Raw genomic sequence first — 16,297 nt, 5'->3', positions numbered from 1 at the left:
TCTCTGTTCTGAATAATTCAGAAGTAAATGTTCAATAAACTCAACAGAATAACTGTAAATTAAAAAAAAGCCTTACAATAATTAACTATGTTCAATAAACATCAAGTTAAAAAATGTTTACTGGAAAAAAAATTTGTCAAATCTACAATTGTATAAATAAATTTAAAAAAAATTAGATTTAGCATCATTTTAGCCTAAAATTATTTTAGCAATGCAATATTACCCCTAAATTTTTTTTTTGCATTAAAAGAATTGTAATACTCAGTAATAGAAAGTCTATAGATTCAACCTTGGGGACTTTCCCGTTTTGTTTTTTTTTAATTTTTCCTATACTTCCATAATATGAAGAGAAACTTAGGGTGCAGTGGTCTCATTGCTTTTAAACTTAGTTGAAAAATCACAAACCCTAAAAGTGACTTTCCAAGTATTAAAAGGCCAAAATTTTAACCATAACTCAGGAGCTAGAAGTATTTAAAAAAAAATTACAGGCTACCTTTTTAATCCTTATAACAGCAAAATATGTGAGATTGAGAATGATTAAAAGATATCATTTTTGAGCATTGCCTGGTTTTTACAGAAAATGGCTTTTATCTTCTTTTGAAATAAATTGAATTTTTTTTTAATTTTATTTTATTTTTTAAATATAAATCCATAAAAAATGTTCACCTTTTTGAAAATCTTCTTTTACTTTATTAGACAGATCAGAAGCCATGGTTTCATATCTATAAAAACATTTTTTAGACTTTAATTTTTGAAGTAATATTGATTACTTATAGAAAAAAAAAGGATACAACTAAATATTATATGCCTACAAAATAAAAATTCAATGATAAACTGTACATATGAAAATACATATGTACATATAAAAATATATATATGTCACGTACATATGAAAATATAAAATGTAATTGTAGAAGGGAAATGTAAATTTCATATAATTCTATATTGAAGTTTAATAAACAATTTTCACATTATTTTCAAATAAATAATAAATCTACTTGTAATGTCTATTAGTCAAATAAAAAATTTTATATGATATATGATTTATATAACTATTTCACAATCAAATGACTAGTCTTCCTTACAAATTTGGTAGCAGATTAAATTTAAATGTTTCAGATGCAAATTAAATAGGTCTTTATTTATGTCTCATTCATGTTTATTTTATTTATTATTGTTGTTATTGTTATTATTATTATAATTATTATAATTATTATTATTATTATTATTATTGTTACTATTGCTATTTTTATTATTATTCAAAAATTATTATTATCAAAAAAGCAAAATAGAAATAAAAATCTAATTTGGTTTTACCCTTATATAGCAATGGTTTAACTAACATAGGGAAAGTGTTTATAAATTTGTTATTAAACACTTGCGCCCTTTTATAAATTGTTTGTCTAGTAAATAATCAATTCTTAATCAAAACATAATTAAAGGTTGCACAAAAAATATGGAAAGAAATATAAAAGGTCAAAAATGCTTTGCTAAACAGAAAAGAAATCCTAGATAAAATAAACATAAATGTGTTGTTTACTCTAAGAAATATAATGGAAAAAATGTTTTACCAATCAAAAACAATCCTTTAAAATAATTATTTTAAAGACGCCATATTATCAAAATATAAAATAATTATATATTACTGTGTTTATAAATAAAAGAATGCCTTTTTAAAATTTAGGCCCAAAATTCAAGTAATTTTTCATTTTAAATGCTTTAGATGAATTGATTGTGATTTTGCAATAGATAAATGAGAAGTAGTTTTACTAATCTTTTTTTATAAATATATAAAAAGAATTGAAAGATTAAAAATTGATAATTTGATATTAAATTGTTCCATTCTCAAAAAAGAACCTGCATACAACAATGTCTTCAAAAAATGTATACTCTGTCAAGAAACAAACTTCAAATAATTATAAATGCAAACAAAGAATGTTCATAAAGAATGTTTCTTTTTAAAGAAAAAAATTTAAAAAAAATAATGCAGTAAATAAGTAAAAAAACGCAGAGAAATCTCACTTATTATGTTAATATATTCCACAAATGTGTGGAAACATACAGAAGGTAAAAAATTAATGACTTCCTGCATTTTAATTTTGGTATAAATTGAATTTTTATTTTAATAATAGTTTTAAATTTTTTTTTAATAATAAAAGGTAAAAAAAATAAGTGATTTTATTTAGCTTCGTTTATTGATATATAAAAAGATCTTTATACCATTAGAGAGCATAAAAAAAAAAAAATTTGGAAACTGTCACTTAACATATGAACTGATTATAGTAGATATATATATATATATATATATATATATATATATATATATATATATATATATATATATATATATATATATATATAAATATATATATATATATATATACATATATATATATACAAATATATACATTTATATATATAAATATATAAATATATATATATATATATATATATATATATATATATATATATATATATATATATATATATATATATATATATATATATATATATATATATATATTAGGGCTGTTCATGTGAACACAGGAAAAAAAAATTTTTCTCGGATTTGAATGCATAGTTGTTTATTTTGGGCCATTTGACATAGTAATTGACTGTGGAAAAAATCTTTCCAATCAGATAATGTTTAGGTGGGTGCTCAATGACCATAAAGTTTTACAAAAAACGTCAAAAACGTGTAAAAAGTTTCAAAGTTCCAAAAATTTCTAGAACCTGGTTAGTTAGATTTTTTCCACTGAAATATTGTCTGATTGCGTGCTATATAGATTAATTAAAGTGCAGCAGATTAACTGTCATCAGGGCACCAGACTAAAAAATGTCTGCTAGTGTTTAAAACAACTGTGTTTATATCATTTTAAAAAATTTGTATTCATAATATTAATACTATTATTTAACTCAATTTAGAATTTGTTCAAACAGAATAAAAAGGTTTACAAGTATAAATATTATTTTTATTTGGAATTTCAGTTTGACAACAAATGTTTTAATATTTTGATAGTACCTAACCTTAGTAACCTATTACAGAAAACTAGCATGGTAGTCTGGTAGTGTATTGTTTGTTATTAAGTGCAGATAATAATAATTTCTAATTTGAAAATATTTATTTAATTTCTTTAGTAATAATTATTATAATATATTGCTGCAGCTGCATAAACCAACAACTGAATGATAAGTTTGTATAATATGGTATTGAGTTTTGATTTTCTCATAATATTTCAGTTATCATTGAAATGGCAGCATCATCTCGTGTTGCTATCTCTACACGACTTCGAACCAAAATCTTTTTAATTGGACAACATGAGCCAAATCTTCCAGATAAAGTTCTTCCCTTAACATCTGATGTTTTAAAAACATTTTTTTATCATCTTAATTCAACCAAAAAGTCAGTGCCTGAAAGTCTTAAAACAACTGTTGATGAACTGATTATTATTTGGAATAAAGCCCGTATTCCGACAGCATTTCATCCGAATGTAGTCTTAAAGTTGAAAACTTTAGTCCAGGAATTTAAATTAATAAAAAAAAAAAAATCCAGATTGTCAGACTCTCAGAAATCGAGAGAGAAACCATTTACAGACACCATTGGCCTACTTTTTGACATTGCCCACAAGGATGCTGAAACCATGATCAGAATTGAAGAAGATAAAGAATTTTTATTGGATCAGAGATGTCAGAGAAAAATGGTGATGTTTGGAGAGGACAAAGAACTTTCAAAATTAGAAGAAAGAAATGAAACAAGGAAACAAGCAGAGAGAGAACGAAAGCTAAAAGAAGAGCAAAGACAATCTGATGCGAGTGCAATAGTTCTTGTTATTGAACCTTTACATGACGAAAGTTATAGTGATGACAACGATAACGATGCTGTTGATAATGACAAAATGGTTGATAGCAATTTTGAGATAGAAATCCCTGTTTATTACAGACTACAAGTCAGTAAAGCAAGTTCTTCAGGGTCAGCTGAATCAAGTTTAGCAAGTACTCCAAAACGACAATGTATCTTAGATACAATTCTTGACTCGCCTGATGTTTCATTAACATTAGACAGAATTAATCTATCTGACACAAAATTTACTATACTAGCACCAGCAATTGCAAGGGCTGGTGGACAGAACCTCGATGATGGATCATTGTCACGTTCTACAGTCCGTAGAAAACGAACCTATCATCGATCAAATATTGAAGCCACTGTTCGAACTGAATTCTGCGATTTGGACAAACCACCATTAATCGTCCACTGGGATGGCAAACTGATGATAGATCGTACAAATTCTGCAGCCCCTAAAGCAAATGTTGACCGGCTATCTGTAGGTGTGACAGGTCACAATGTTGACAAAATACTTGGAATAGCAAAACTATCAGCTGGAACTGGAGAAGCCCAAGCAAAAGCAGTTATTCATCTGCTTAATTTCTGGGACATAATTGGTGATGTTATTGGAATGAGTTTTGATACTACAGCCTCTAACACTGGCTCCAAAAATGGTGCATGTGTAGTTCTAGAGAAACATATAGGTAGAAATTTGTTATATTTCGCTTGCAGACACCATGTTCATGAGATCATAGTAGCAGGAGTGTTTGGATCACTATTTGGACCATCATCTGGTCCCAACATACCTCTTTTCCAGAGATTTCAGCAATATTGGCCCAAAGTTAATCAAGGAAATTTTAAACCTCTGGATGACATTCGAATGAAAATACCCCTGGTGCAAGAACTACAAAATGAAGTGATTGCATTCCTCAAAGAAAACCTGCATGTTAAAATGCCAAGGGATGACTACAAAGAAATCATGGATCTCTGTCTGTTAATACTTGGAAAACTGCCTGATCAAGAAGAGAAAAATTATCATTTCAAGATCCCTGGTGCTTATCACATGGCTCGCTGGATGGCCAAGGTTATTTATTGTTTTAAGATTTATTTATTTCGTGAAGAGTTCAAGTTGACCACAAAAGAGGAAAAAAATCTCTGTGAATTTTGCTTATTTGCTAGTCTGGTTTATGTAAAATCTTGGATATCATGCACAAATGCCAGCGATGCTCCAGTTAATGACTTGTTTCTGTTTCAGCAACTTAAGCAGTTTGCAGTTGTGAATAAAACGATTTCCGAAGCAGCAGTCAAGAACTTTCAAAACCATTTGTGGTACCTTTCACCAGAATTGGTCCCACAAGCTTTGTTTTCAAACAAACTTCAAACGGAAGAGAAGCGAAAAATGATTTCCAACATGAAATTTCACGGTGAGAACTGGTCTGAAAGGTTGATCAAATTAAAGAACATTGAAAGTCTAGAGAAGAAATCTCTGGACATGCTGGTGACATCAGTTTCAGCAAGTGCGTTGCGGTCAATGAAGGTTGATATTGATTCTGTTCAACAACGATCCAGCTACCTGGAATGATTCCCCAGAATACCAAGAAGGAAAAAATTTAGTATATTCATTGAAAGTAGTAAATGATGCTGCCGAACGATCTGTGGCTTTAATGTCGATGTTTAATGAATCGATTACAAGGAATGAATCTGAAATGCAGAGGTTAATTCAGGTGGTTGAGGATCACAGAAAGCGAGTGCCAGATGCCAGAAAGTGTACTCTGAAGAGTTATAGTCCTCGCTAGCATTAACATTGCACGAACTATAACATTACGATAATTAAATGTTAATTGCTCATATGTTTTTTTGTTTATAATTCGTATTTTAATCAATGACAAAGAGTCAAAAATCCTAGTGTTTTATTTTGGAAAAATTCTGATATAACAAAAACCGCAGAACTTTAGTCGTATTGCAGTATTTTATTTCATTAATTTCTCTGCTAATAAACCAGTCTAAAGTGGATGTGGATTGTAATTTGTATTCAGAATTTAATATTTAGAGATAATTAAAACTGATCAAATCTGAAAAATCTAATTATCCGGGTTTTAGAAATTTGTGGAACTTTGTTACTTTTTCCATGTTTTTCACATTTTTCATAAAACTTTATGGTCATTGAGCACCCCCTAAACATTATCTGATTGGAAAGATTTTTTGCACAGTTAATTACTATGTCAAATGGCACAAAATAAACAACTATGCAATCAAATGTGAAAAAAAAATTTTTTTTGGACAGCCCTAATATATATATATGTATATATATATATGTATATATATATGTATATATATATATATATATATATATATATATATATATATATATATATATATATATATATATATATATATATATATATATATATATATATATATATATATGTATATATATATATATATATATATGTATATATATATATGTATATATATATATATATATATATATATATATATATGTAGAGTTCCACGCGGTTATTAAAACAAATCTCGTTTTAAAAAATAAAAATAATGAATTTTTTTTTCCATTACTATAAGTATATAGTCTTAAATGTTAAAAAAAAATAATTAAAGAAAAAAAAAAAAAAATTGAACAAGCTATTTATAGATTTTAAAGTAAACGGAAAAAGTATAATTTCATTTAAGAAAAAGTGTTTAACTTTCATTATTTTTTTAAAATCTTGTAGTGATCCAAAATTTTTCCAATTAGTTTTAAATTGGTCGGCTGCAAAGTTGGTTTAATATGTTAAAGCACTAACATTTAATTTTTAGTTATTTCATGCGATATAAGCAAAATAGTTTCTTACACAACCATGATGCGTAGCTGACCGCTGGGAAGGAAAAGTTGTCTTTTTTCATCAATTTAAATTTTTTTTTAAAATCCTTGTCGATTATTTACGTCAACTAATTAGCCATATTAAGGTTTTGCAATAATTAAAAAAAATTGGCATCAAATAGTTAAAAAAAACCCACTCAACTTCCTGTTGCGTAGCTGACTGACAAAACTAAGCATTTAAATGTCGCAAATTTTGTCAATTTTTTTAAATGCAACAAATAGTTTTGCCCAAACTATTTTGAACTTCAAAACATTTATAGTCAATTAGAAATTATTTAAAACTCCAAAAGACTTTATAGTCAATATAAAGATATGGAATCACTACAGGAACCAGTTGCTTGCGCATCCAATGAAAATAAAAAAGGTGAGCATTGTGTTTTTATAGAGTTTTTAAGTAATTTTTACATTTATTTGAATGTTTACTTTTTTTATTACAGCTATAAAGATAAAAAATAGAAAAGCAATGAATCAAAAGAATTACATGAGTAGAAATCATGAAGAAAAGAAATTCAAAGCTAAAGAAAATGCTAGACTTCGAAGACAAAGATGGAAAAAAGATTTTCGAAAAATTGCAGCTGAAAGATTAAAAAGTTTAGAAAGAATGAGAAAATTTCGACTGCGGCAAAAAGACGCATCTTTATCTCTCGAATCAAATCACTCATCATTTGCAAATGTGCAAGTTAAAGGAAAGTATATAAAAAAATTGAATCGCTCTCTTCCCAAAAGTCTTGTTCAGAAAAAGGAACTGTTGTGTTGATTACTTAATGAAACTCAACCATTAACTTACTCAATTCCTAAATCAACAGTCTCCAAGAAAAAGACTCAGTGGTTATACAAAATTTTTATTGCGACGATGAAATAAGTCGAATATCCCCAAGAACAGCAGATTATACTTCTGTAGTGATAGGAGAAAAAAAGGCGCGTGTTCAAATTCGACACATGTTATATACGCTAAAAGAAGCTTTCGAAGAGTTTAAGCTAAACAATGCAGATATTAAATTAAGCCTGTCAAAATTTTGTCAGTTGAGACCAATTTACGTTCGATGTGTATCATCAATTCCTCATAACGTGTGCGTTTGCATGTTACATGAAAATATTGCGCTAGTTTGTGATTCAAGCGATCATACAAAATTATCTGTTGTTCCAAACATAAATAAAATTATCGAGCTTCTATCAGACGATATTACAGAAGTTCATATTTTCAGTGACAACGCAACATCACAATTTAAAAATAAATATATTTTAGCATCAATGAAAATTTTAGAAAAAAAGCATACAATTAAAATGCACTGGCATTTTTTTGCTGCAATGCATGGAAAAGGAGTTGTGGATGGAATTGGAGCCACTGTAAAACGTGTTGCCAGAAAAAATGTTTTAACTGAAAAATATATAATTTCTAGTGCTAGCGATTTGGCAGCCGCAACAAACAATTTAAAAATTACCGTTATATTACTGACTGATAAAGAAAAGCTAGAGATAAACAACTCTCTTGGTTTGAGCACCTTTTTGAAGAAAGCAAAAAAAATTAAAGAATTGCATAAATGCCATTACTTTCAGGTTTTAGACGGTAACGTTGTAGGTGAGCAGCTTTCGCCAAATATTGCATAATATCAAAGCGATAGAAGCGTCTAGACATTTAGCAGTGATCAAGTAATTTAAAAATCACCTTAAAAAGCTGTAAAAATTTCTTAATAAAAGCCATAAATAAATATTAGATTTGTTTTGCGTAGCTGATTGTTGCGTAGCTGACTGCATGATTTCTTAAAACGTTTTTTTTTTACCTGTTATTGTTATTCTATTGAAAGTCTTACTTATTTTTTTCAATACTTTTCAAGTTTTCTTGGGGTGACTTTTTTTGCGCAACTAAGCTCGGAAGGTTTATTCAGTTTATCCCTAATACATTTCGATCAACAATAACAGCTTACACGTTTAAAGAAATTCTAGTTGTTGCTTTTTAAATTATTTTAGTTGTTCAATTATTGTCCAAATACTTGATGCTTTTAAAGCTCTGAAGATCAAAGTTCCAAAGTAAATGCAAGTAAAATGAATGTATTTATATACATCTTTGAGTTAAAAACGTTTATATAATAAGGTTGTGAACAGATAAAAATATCAAGAGTACATTTAAAAGGAAATTGTATTACCTACCCCCTAGCCCCATTATTTAAAAAAGTGAGAGTACTGAAGCTTCTAAAGCCCCCTCCCCCTTTTCCACCCCGGGGTCCAGGTTTCTTTTAATGTAAAATTATCTTTATATACTTTATAAATAAATTTTATTGTTTCTAAATACAAGCTATAAATATAGTTTTAGATTTGTTTTGGGTTTTAATTTGAATTATAATAAAAATTCGCATGTTGCGTGGCTGATTGTTGCGTAGCTGACCGCATAGTTTTTTGAAAACTTTTTATTTGACGTGTAATTAATATTATACTAAAAATTTTTTATAAACATAACTTCAATGAAATAATTGTTTTTGAAGAAAAAAACATTTTTATAAAAAAATAAATTATAGATTCGGAGAAAAAATAATTCAAACATTAAATTAAAAAAACAAGCTTTTTTGCGCGTTGCGTAGCTGACCGCTGTCTTTTATTTCTATTTCACTCAAATTGTCTTCTTATCGTTTTTTTTGTTGTGAATAATAATAAAAAAGGATAATTTGAGTGTAAACGTAAAAAAAAATTAAAAATTATAATATAATGAGTCAGTTAAATTTTTAAAAACATGTTGCGCTCGTTGCGTAGCTGACCATAGAACTCTACATATATATATAAATTAGTAAAAAACACTTATCTAACTTTTTCATCAACTTTAAGTTTCACCATTGCTGGATCAACAGGATCTTTCTGAAATATGTGTTTTTTACTAATTTATTATTGCTCTGTTCTTTAAGAACATTGAGCACTCTATTTGTACAATACACTAACATAATTTACATATATATATATATATATATATATATATATATGTATATATATATATGTATATATATATATATATATGTATATATGTATATATGTATATATATATATATATATATATATATATATATATATATATATATATATATGTATATATGTATATATATATATATATATATATATATATATATATATATATATATATATATATATATATATATATGTATATATGTATATATATATATATATATATATATATATATATATATATATATATATATATATATATATATATAAAAAATATATATATATATATATATATATATATATATATATATATATATATATATATATATATATATATATATATATATATATATATATATATATACACACAAGGTGGCCAGCTAAAAGTAAATTTTAAATTCTAGAATACTTCCAGGATTTTTCAAGGAAATTTTGGGTTATTCAAGGATATATTGACTTTTTCTCGACAATAAAATGGACTAGTAAATGGAAGATATATTGTCTTAAAACCAAACAACAAAATATTTATATTTGAATACGCATATAAATCAAACATACATACTTATAATTATGTAAAGTTTGTTCAAACTCATACAAACATATATATACGTATATATATACGTATATATATACGTATATATATATATATATATATATATATATATATATATATATATATATATATATATATATATATATATATATATATATATACATATATACATATATATACATATATATATATATATATACATATATATATATATATATATATATATATATATATATATATATATATATTTATATATATATATATATATATATATATATAAAATATTTATTTTATTTTATCTCTTTTTTGGATTGCTCCAGTTTTTAATGAAAGATCAAGGTCTTTAATTGTTTGTTCTTTTTCTAAAATTGTGTTTCTCAAAGTCTCTCTTTACTTACTCTTTTACTGCGTCATTGCTCAACTTGTCAGCATCAGATTTGAGAATTTCAATGCACTTTTAACACTAGAAGGCAAGAAGTTTATCAACAAAATCAGTTAACTTGTTAAAAGACTCAAACTTTTCATTAAATTGAACACTTTCTGCACTCACAAATTCATCATATTGTTGTTTTGCATCATCTGCATTATCGATTGAAAGCCATTTTAATGCACTTATTCTCTCAGCTAGAGCCTTGAATTTAACAGCGGATATTTCCTTGTTTTGAACCATTTCATTTGGAGACAAAGATGAAGCTTTCTCTTCTGGTTTACAATACAGAGAACTTAGCATCTGTTTTAGTGCTGTTCTGAATTCAATTTTGCTAACATCTAGGTGGTTGTTTGATTTACCTACTTCAATCTTAATTAAACTATATGCAGTTGCAGCTTCACTTAAAATGTTTGGTTTAAGAATCATATTCATCAAACTTCGCAACATGCTTTCTAAAATGTTAGATAAAAATGCAACCATAGGTTTGTCTGTTTGAAATAGAACTCGAAATCCTTTCCATTTTTTAGCAAGATCTTGAAAAAATGCATTCACAAAGGTACAAAATTGTGAAAATGATGATCTACCAGAACTTCATAGCTCTTATTTTTAGGACATCTGCTTTTGCATAGTGATTCTCAATACTTTATAATTTTAACTATATTTGGCCATACAATAATGCCTCTAGAAGCAACACCTTCATCTTCTACCCAGCGAGTTGCGCAGAAACTGTGAAACAATAAAATACAAAAATAAAAATGGTGAAATGCTCTTAACTTATACATAAATATAAAAGATAAGATAATTTATTATTATATTTTTTTCTGTTCAAATATGCATACTTAAGGCAAAGCAAGCAGATCAGTTTTGCAAACTCTAATATATTCATCTATTTTAACTGGTGACTCTTTGAAAAGATTATATATTGCACGAAATATTTTTTCTAACTCCCACTTTTGGGAATTGCTATTTGTAGGGTACCATGAACAATGTGCAAACTGCCCATATTAATTATATCAGAATATGGTTTTTCTTGTCTATGTTCATCAAACATTTTTAGAACCTCCAATTAACATTAGGACCGTCCATTGATACTTGAATTAGTTTTTTTAAGATCAAACATCTCTGTTGCTTCAATAAGTTTGTCAAATAAACTCTGTGAATTTGGGCGTCTGAGGAAATTAGAATCAATATATCTTGCTTTTACAACACCAGAATTTGAATCCCAGTATCTAACTCCACAGTCGTTTTGTTCATTTTTAAAGATTACATTCATACTCTCATCATATGACAAAACAAAGATGGGTGATGGTCTGACTTCAGATATAAGTTGATCTTGATAGTATGGTGCTAAATCAAAATTTATGAGGTAGCCATATTTTGTTTTGCTTAATGCAAACTTTGACGCTATTGAACTCTCAGAAAATATAGATTTGAATATTTCATTTAAATTTAAGCATGATCTTAAATGTGACATTACAACATTCAAGGTCCATATTATTTCTGCCTTGGTAACCAGAGCTGGAGATTGAAGATCCTTTATAGTAGGTTGTACCATTTTGTCATTTAAATCCTTGTTTGAATTGGAAAAATGTTCTAGTAAGTTAACAAAAGCTGCTTTATAGCCAGATATTTCTGTATGAAATCTAGGAATGAAATGTGTAAAAAAAAAACAATTATTATCCGGTAAAGTGCACAGCTAAGCAATTTGCTCCAAGCATTCCAAAATTCAAAAAACATTTTTAAAAATAAATAGTAAAAAATCAAATCAAATAACTAAAAAACTACCTGTAATGAATATATCAGCTGCATTACATGTCCTTGCATGCTCTTTATGCCTCTTACCGATTACATGAGAATCCAAAGCAGATACTCCCATGTTAGAAATATTATTATCTGTTCAACATCAATTACATCTTGCTTTCTTTGAACTTGAAGAACAAAAATTGACCCAAGAAGAATACTTTTTATTGTATAGCCATTCTGTTTGGAAACGACAATTCTTTGACTTGGGCATTATGTTAGTTATATTATAAATTAATTTACATATATATATATATATAATATTTGTATATTTTACTTTCTAAATAATTAGTAGAATTAATAATACATATAGTAAAATTATTTAAAATATTTTGATCATTCCAGATAATACATTATCAAACTAAAATTTTTGTAAAAGATGAAAACAAGAAAAAGAAATATATAATATTCTAATTTCTTATTTCATAATAAACGGAATATATAACTCTATAAAAAAATTTTTTGTAAAAAGGGCTGTTTTTCCAGGACATTTGCTGGACCTATAAAATTCCAGGATTTTTCCAGGTTTTCAAGGACAGCTGGCCACCCTGATATATATATATATATATATATATATATATATATATATATATATATATTATATATATATATATATATATATATATATATATATATACTTTATGCATGGCCAGGACTAGCCCACTATTGCTAGAAATGCATAAAGTATTTTACTGTGGCAACTTGATCACTGCTTTTTATATACTTTATGAGAACTTTACAAAAATGCTCAAAAAAACCCTAACTTTTTACAAATCAATTACAAAAAAAATGACAAGGGTAATTCCATGTAAAAGTAACTGTCATTTCAGTCACCCCTTGGATTTTCCTTAAATTTTAACCAGGGGTACCTATTGATGAAACATAAAAAAATGCAAAATTTGAGCTCCCAAATTCAAACGGTTCAAAAGTTATGATGTTTTGAAATTCAGCATAAAACATTCCTTTTTTTACGAAGTCATTATGGATTTTGTAGTTCTACTTATAATTAAACAATTTAAGATCTAATAGAAGAATGTGGCTAAAAATTGATACCTGAATATTTTTAAGGGTGCTGAATTCAAACATGTAGATAAAATTAAATTTTCTAATAGTTACTTTTTTATTTTAAAATGGTCAGTCAAATTTTTTGTTCTATTACCATGGGTTGCACTTTCATTAATTCCTGGAGTTGCCCAAGTCTCATGGATTTGATTTTTTTTTCAAATGAAGTAGGTGATCCTAGGTTATCTATCTAGGTTAAAAAAGATAATTTTGGTTTCTTTAAGCATAATAAAGATATGTCATTGTGAAGTTTAGACAAAAAATTTCTTTATTTGGCCTCTATTCTCTATTTAAGATTTTATAGCGATACTTTTTGTGTGAATAATTTAAGTTCTAGTAGAGAAATATGATTGAAAATTGGTACCTGACCATTTTTAAAGGTGTTGAATACTAAGATAAAGAGAAATTAATAATGTTTTAGAATTATTTTTGAATTTTAAAATGTCAATAACCCTTTTTTTTTCTTGTAATTATAATTTTCATTTCACTTTTTTCTGGAGTTGCCTTACTCTCATTGTGAAATAAGATGTTTTGGAAAAGTTTAGGTCTCTGAAAGAAAATAAAAAATTATATTGCTTTGGATAAGTTGCATATTTAGGATCAATATTTTCAAAAGTATACATGGAATATACATTATTTATTATACAACACATTGAAAAAAGTAGTTTCTTTTTTTATTATTCTAATAATTAGGTATTATTTCAAAACATTGGTTTCTATTATTTCAAAACATTGGAGACTAAAATACAAACTTTTTTGAAAAATATTAAAAATCTACTTTATTGAAAAAAGCAGGTTTCAAAAATAAAAATGAAAAGGAATAACCAAATATTACTAAAATTAAAGTTATATCATATATAAACAATTATACTTTCATAAATAATGAAAGTATAATTGCTCAAATAGAGTTTTATTTCCTTTTGAGATTTGGTACAGACGCCCAGAAGATGTTGAAGGTGTTTTAACAAGAGAAACGACATTCATTCTTGATACCCAGCAACTATCATCCCAGTTTGGCCATTAGTAAGACCGAATTGGATAATGTGGATGCATAAACTTTACCATAAAATCATAGTTCTCTTTATCAACTTCAAAAACCATACCAAGCCAGTAAAAATCGTTGTATTTGCAAAATAGGTATTGTGACATCATAACATTGTCAATTTTAATAATTTCATATTTTTGTTTTTTAAGGAAGTCAAATGTTAGAGCAAAATCATCACTATCAAATACCCTTTTCATTTTTATAATTGAATGAGAAGAAGGAATAAATTGATGGAAACTTCTTGTCCCAGGAATAGTGGTTGCTATTAAAAGTCTATCAGTAAGTTTGCTTCTTACTAGCTCAATTCTTCAGCAGTGACATACACAAACGTAATCCCACTGATTGACTTTTGACAGTATTCAAACATTGCTTGAGAAAACAGTATAAGACCTGTGGTTGGACTCTGCATGCTAGCTGTTGCAATAAGCTTTTTAACAGTGCCACCTATTCCATTGTATAATGATTTGCCATGGCTTGTTGCAAAAAAATTCCAGATGCAATGAACAGAAAAACCTTGAGCGTGGTGACATAAATTGTAAAAATGTTTGCAGTTTTTAAACTGCCCTGAATAGTCATCGGAAAAATAATGAATTTTTGTAATTGTGGGACAAAGATGAGTTTTTATATAATGGTTTTATGCATAACTTCATTATTAAATCTAACATCATGATTCAAATCATCTGAAATTACACAAAAAGAAGATATTTCCGATTTCACTTTCTTGTAATAGATGACAACTGGATGAAGGGAACATTGACTCTTGCTCCAATGGTAACTCTGTTTCTCGTCTTGTATTACAAAAGTTTAATTCTCTTCAAAATCTGCCAGTACAATAGCCTCATCAATACTAATTGTTTCTTTGAGATACTTTAGATAGCTAGATTGTGATTTTGCTATAAATGAATGAGAAGTAATTATATTAAGTTTTTCACGCAGGAGCTCTATGAATTCATTTATTGGAAGTTTTGTTGTTAATAGTTCAGTTCTATCTGTTGTTGTCCACTGTTTGAAATCCATTGACTGTTCATTTTCATCACTATCATATTGCTCTTTTTTTTTACCTGGCATTTGCCTTGAATACTCATTGTCACAGTAAAAAAGCTTTACAAGTTCTATAACATCTTTACTGATTCGATGCCGTTTAACCATATCAGGGTATGCTATGATGCCTTTTGATGCCTGATGATTGCGTAAAAACTTTGCATTTTGAATTTTGTGTTTGGAAACTCTGAACTCTTTTGTTGCTTTTCTGATAGACCAAAATTTTGGGGTTAGTGTCAAAATTTGAAGTTACTGCCTTCTGTTTTTTTCATGCATTCTAGAAAGATGTCTAGATCGCCAGCTTTGGTTTGAGTTTTCTTTAGAACTTCATTCTCTAGTGCAACAAGATCGGATTCGGTTACATGCAGAGCAGTTGTAAGCTTCTTAATAACTGCTTCTTCAACTTGCTTTATCTTTCACTTGGAAAGTGAAAGATAAAGCAAGTTGTTGCTTTATCTTTCACTTTCCAAGTGAAGATTTGTTAGAGATTTTGGGTAAATGAACATTTAGAGGAGACATAAAGTTCACATAAAGTACTATTGAGAAATGATCTTGTTGATATTAGTATAATTTCTTTTTCAATATTATCTTTAGTTAATTTTATCTCCAACTCGTTCTCTTTTGATTCTTCACTTGATGCTAATTTATATCTGCATTGTGGACAAAGTTTTTCACCTGGAACTACGAATTTGCCTTTAATGCATAGGAACTTTGCT

Source organism: Hydra vulgaris, chromosome 01 (genome assembly GCF_038396675.1).
Source record: "Hydra vulgaris chromosome 01, alternate assembly HydraT2T_AEP".
In the NCBI taxonomy this organism is placed as follows: Eukaryota; Metazoa; Cnidaria; class Hydrozoa; order Anthoathecata; family Hydridae; genus Hydra; species Hydra vulgaris.
Note: the sequence above shows the minus strand (reverse complement) of the source record.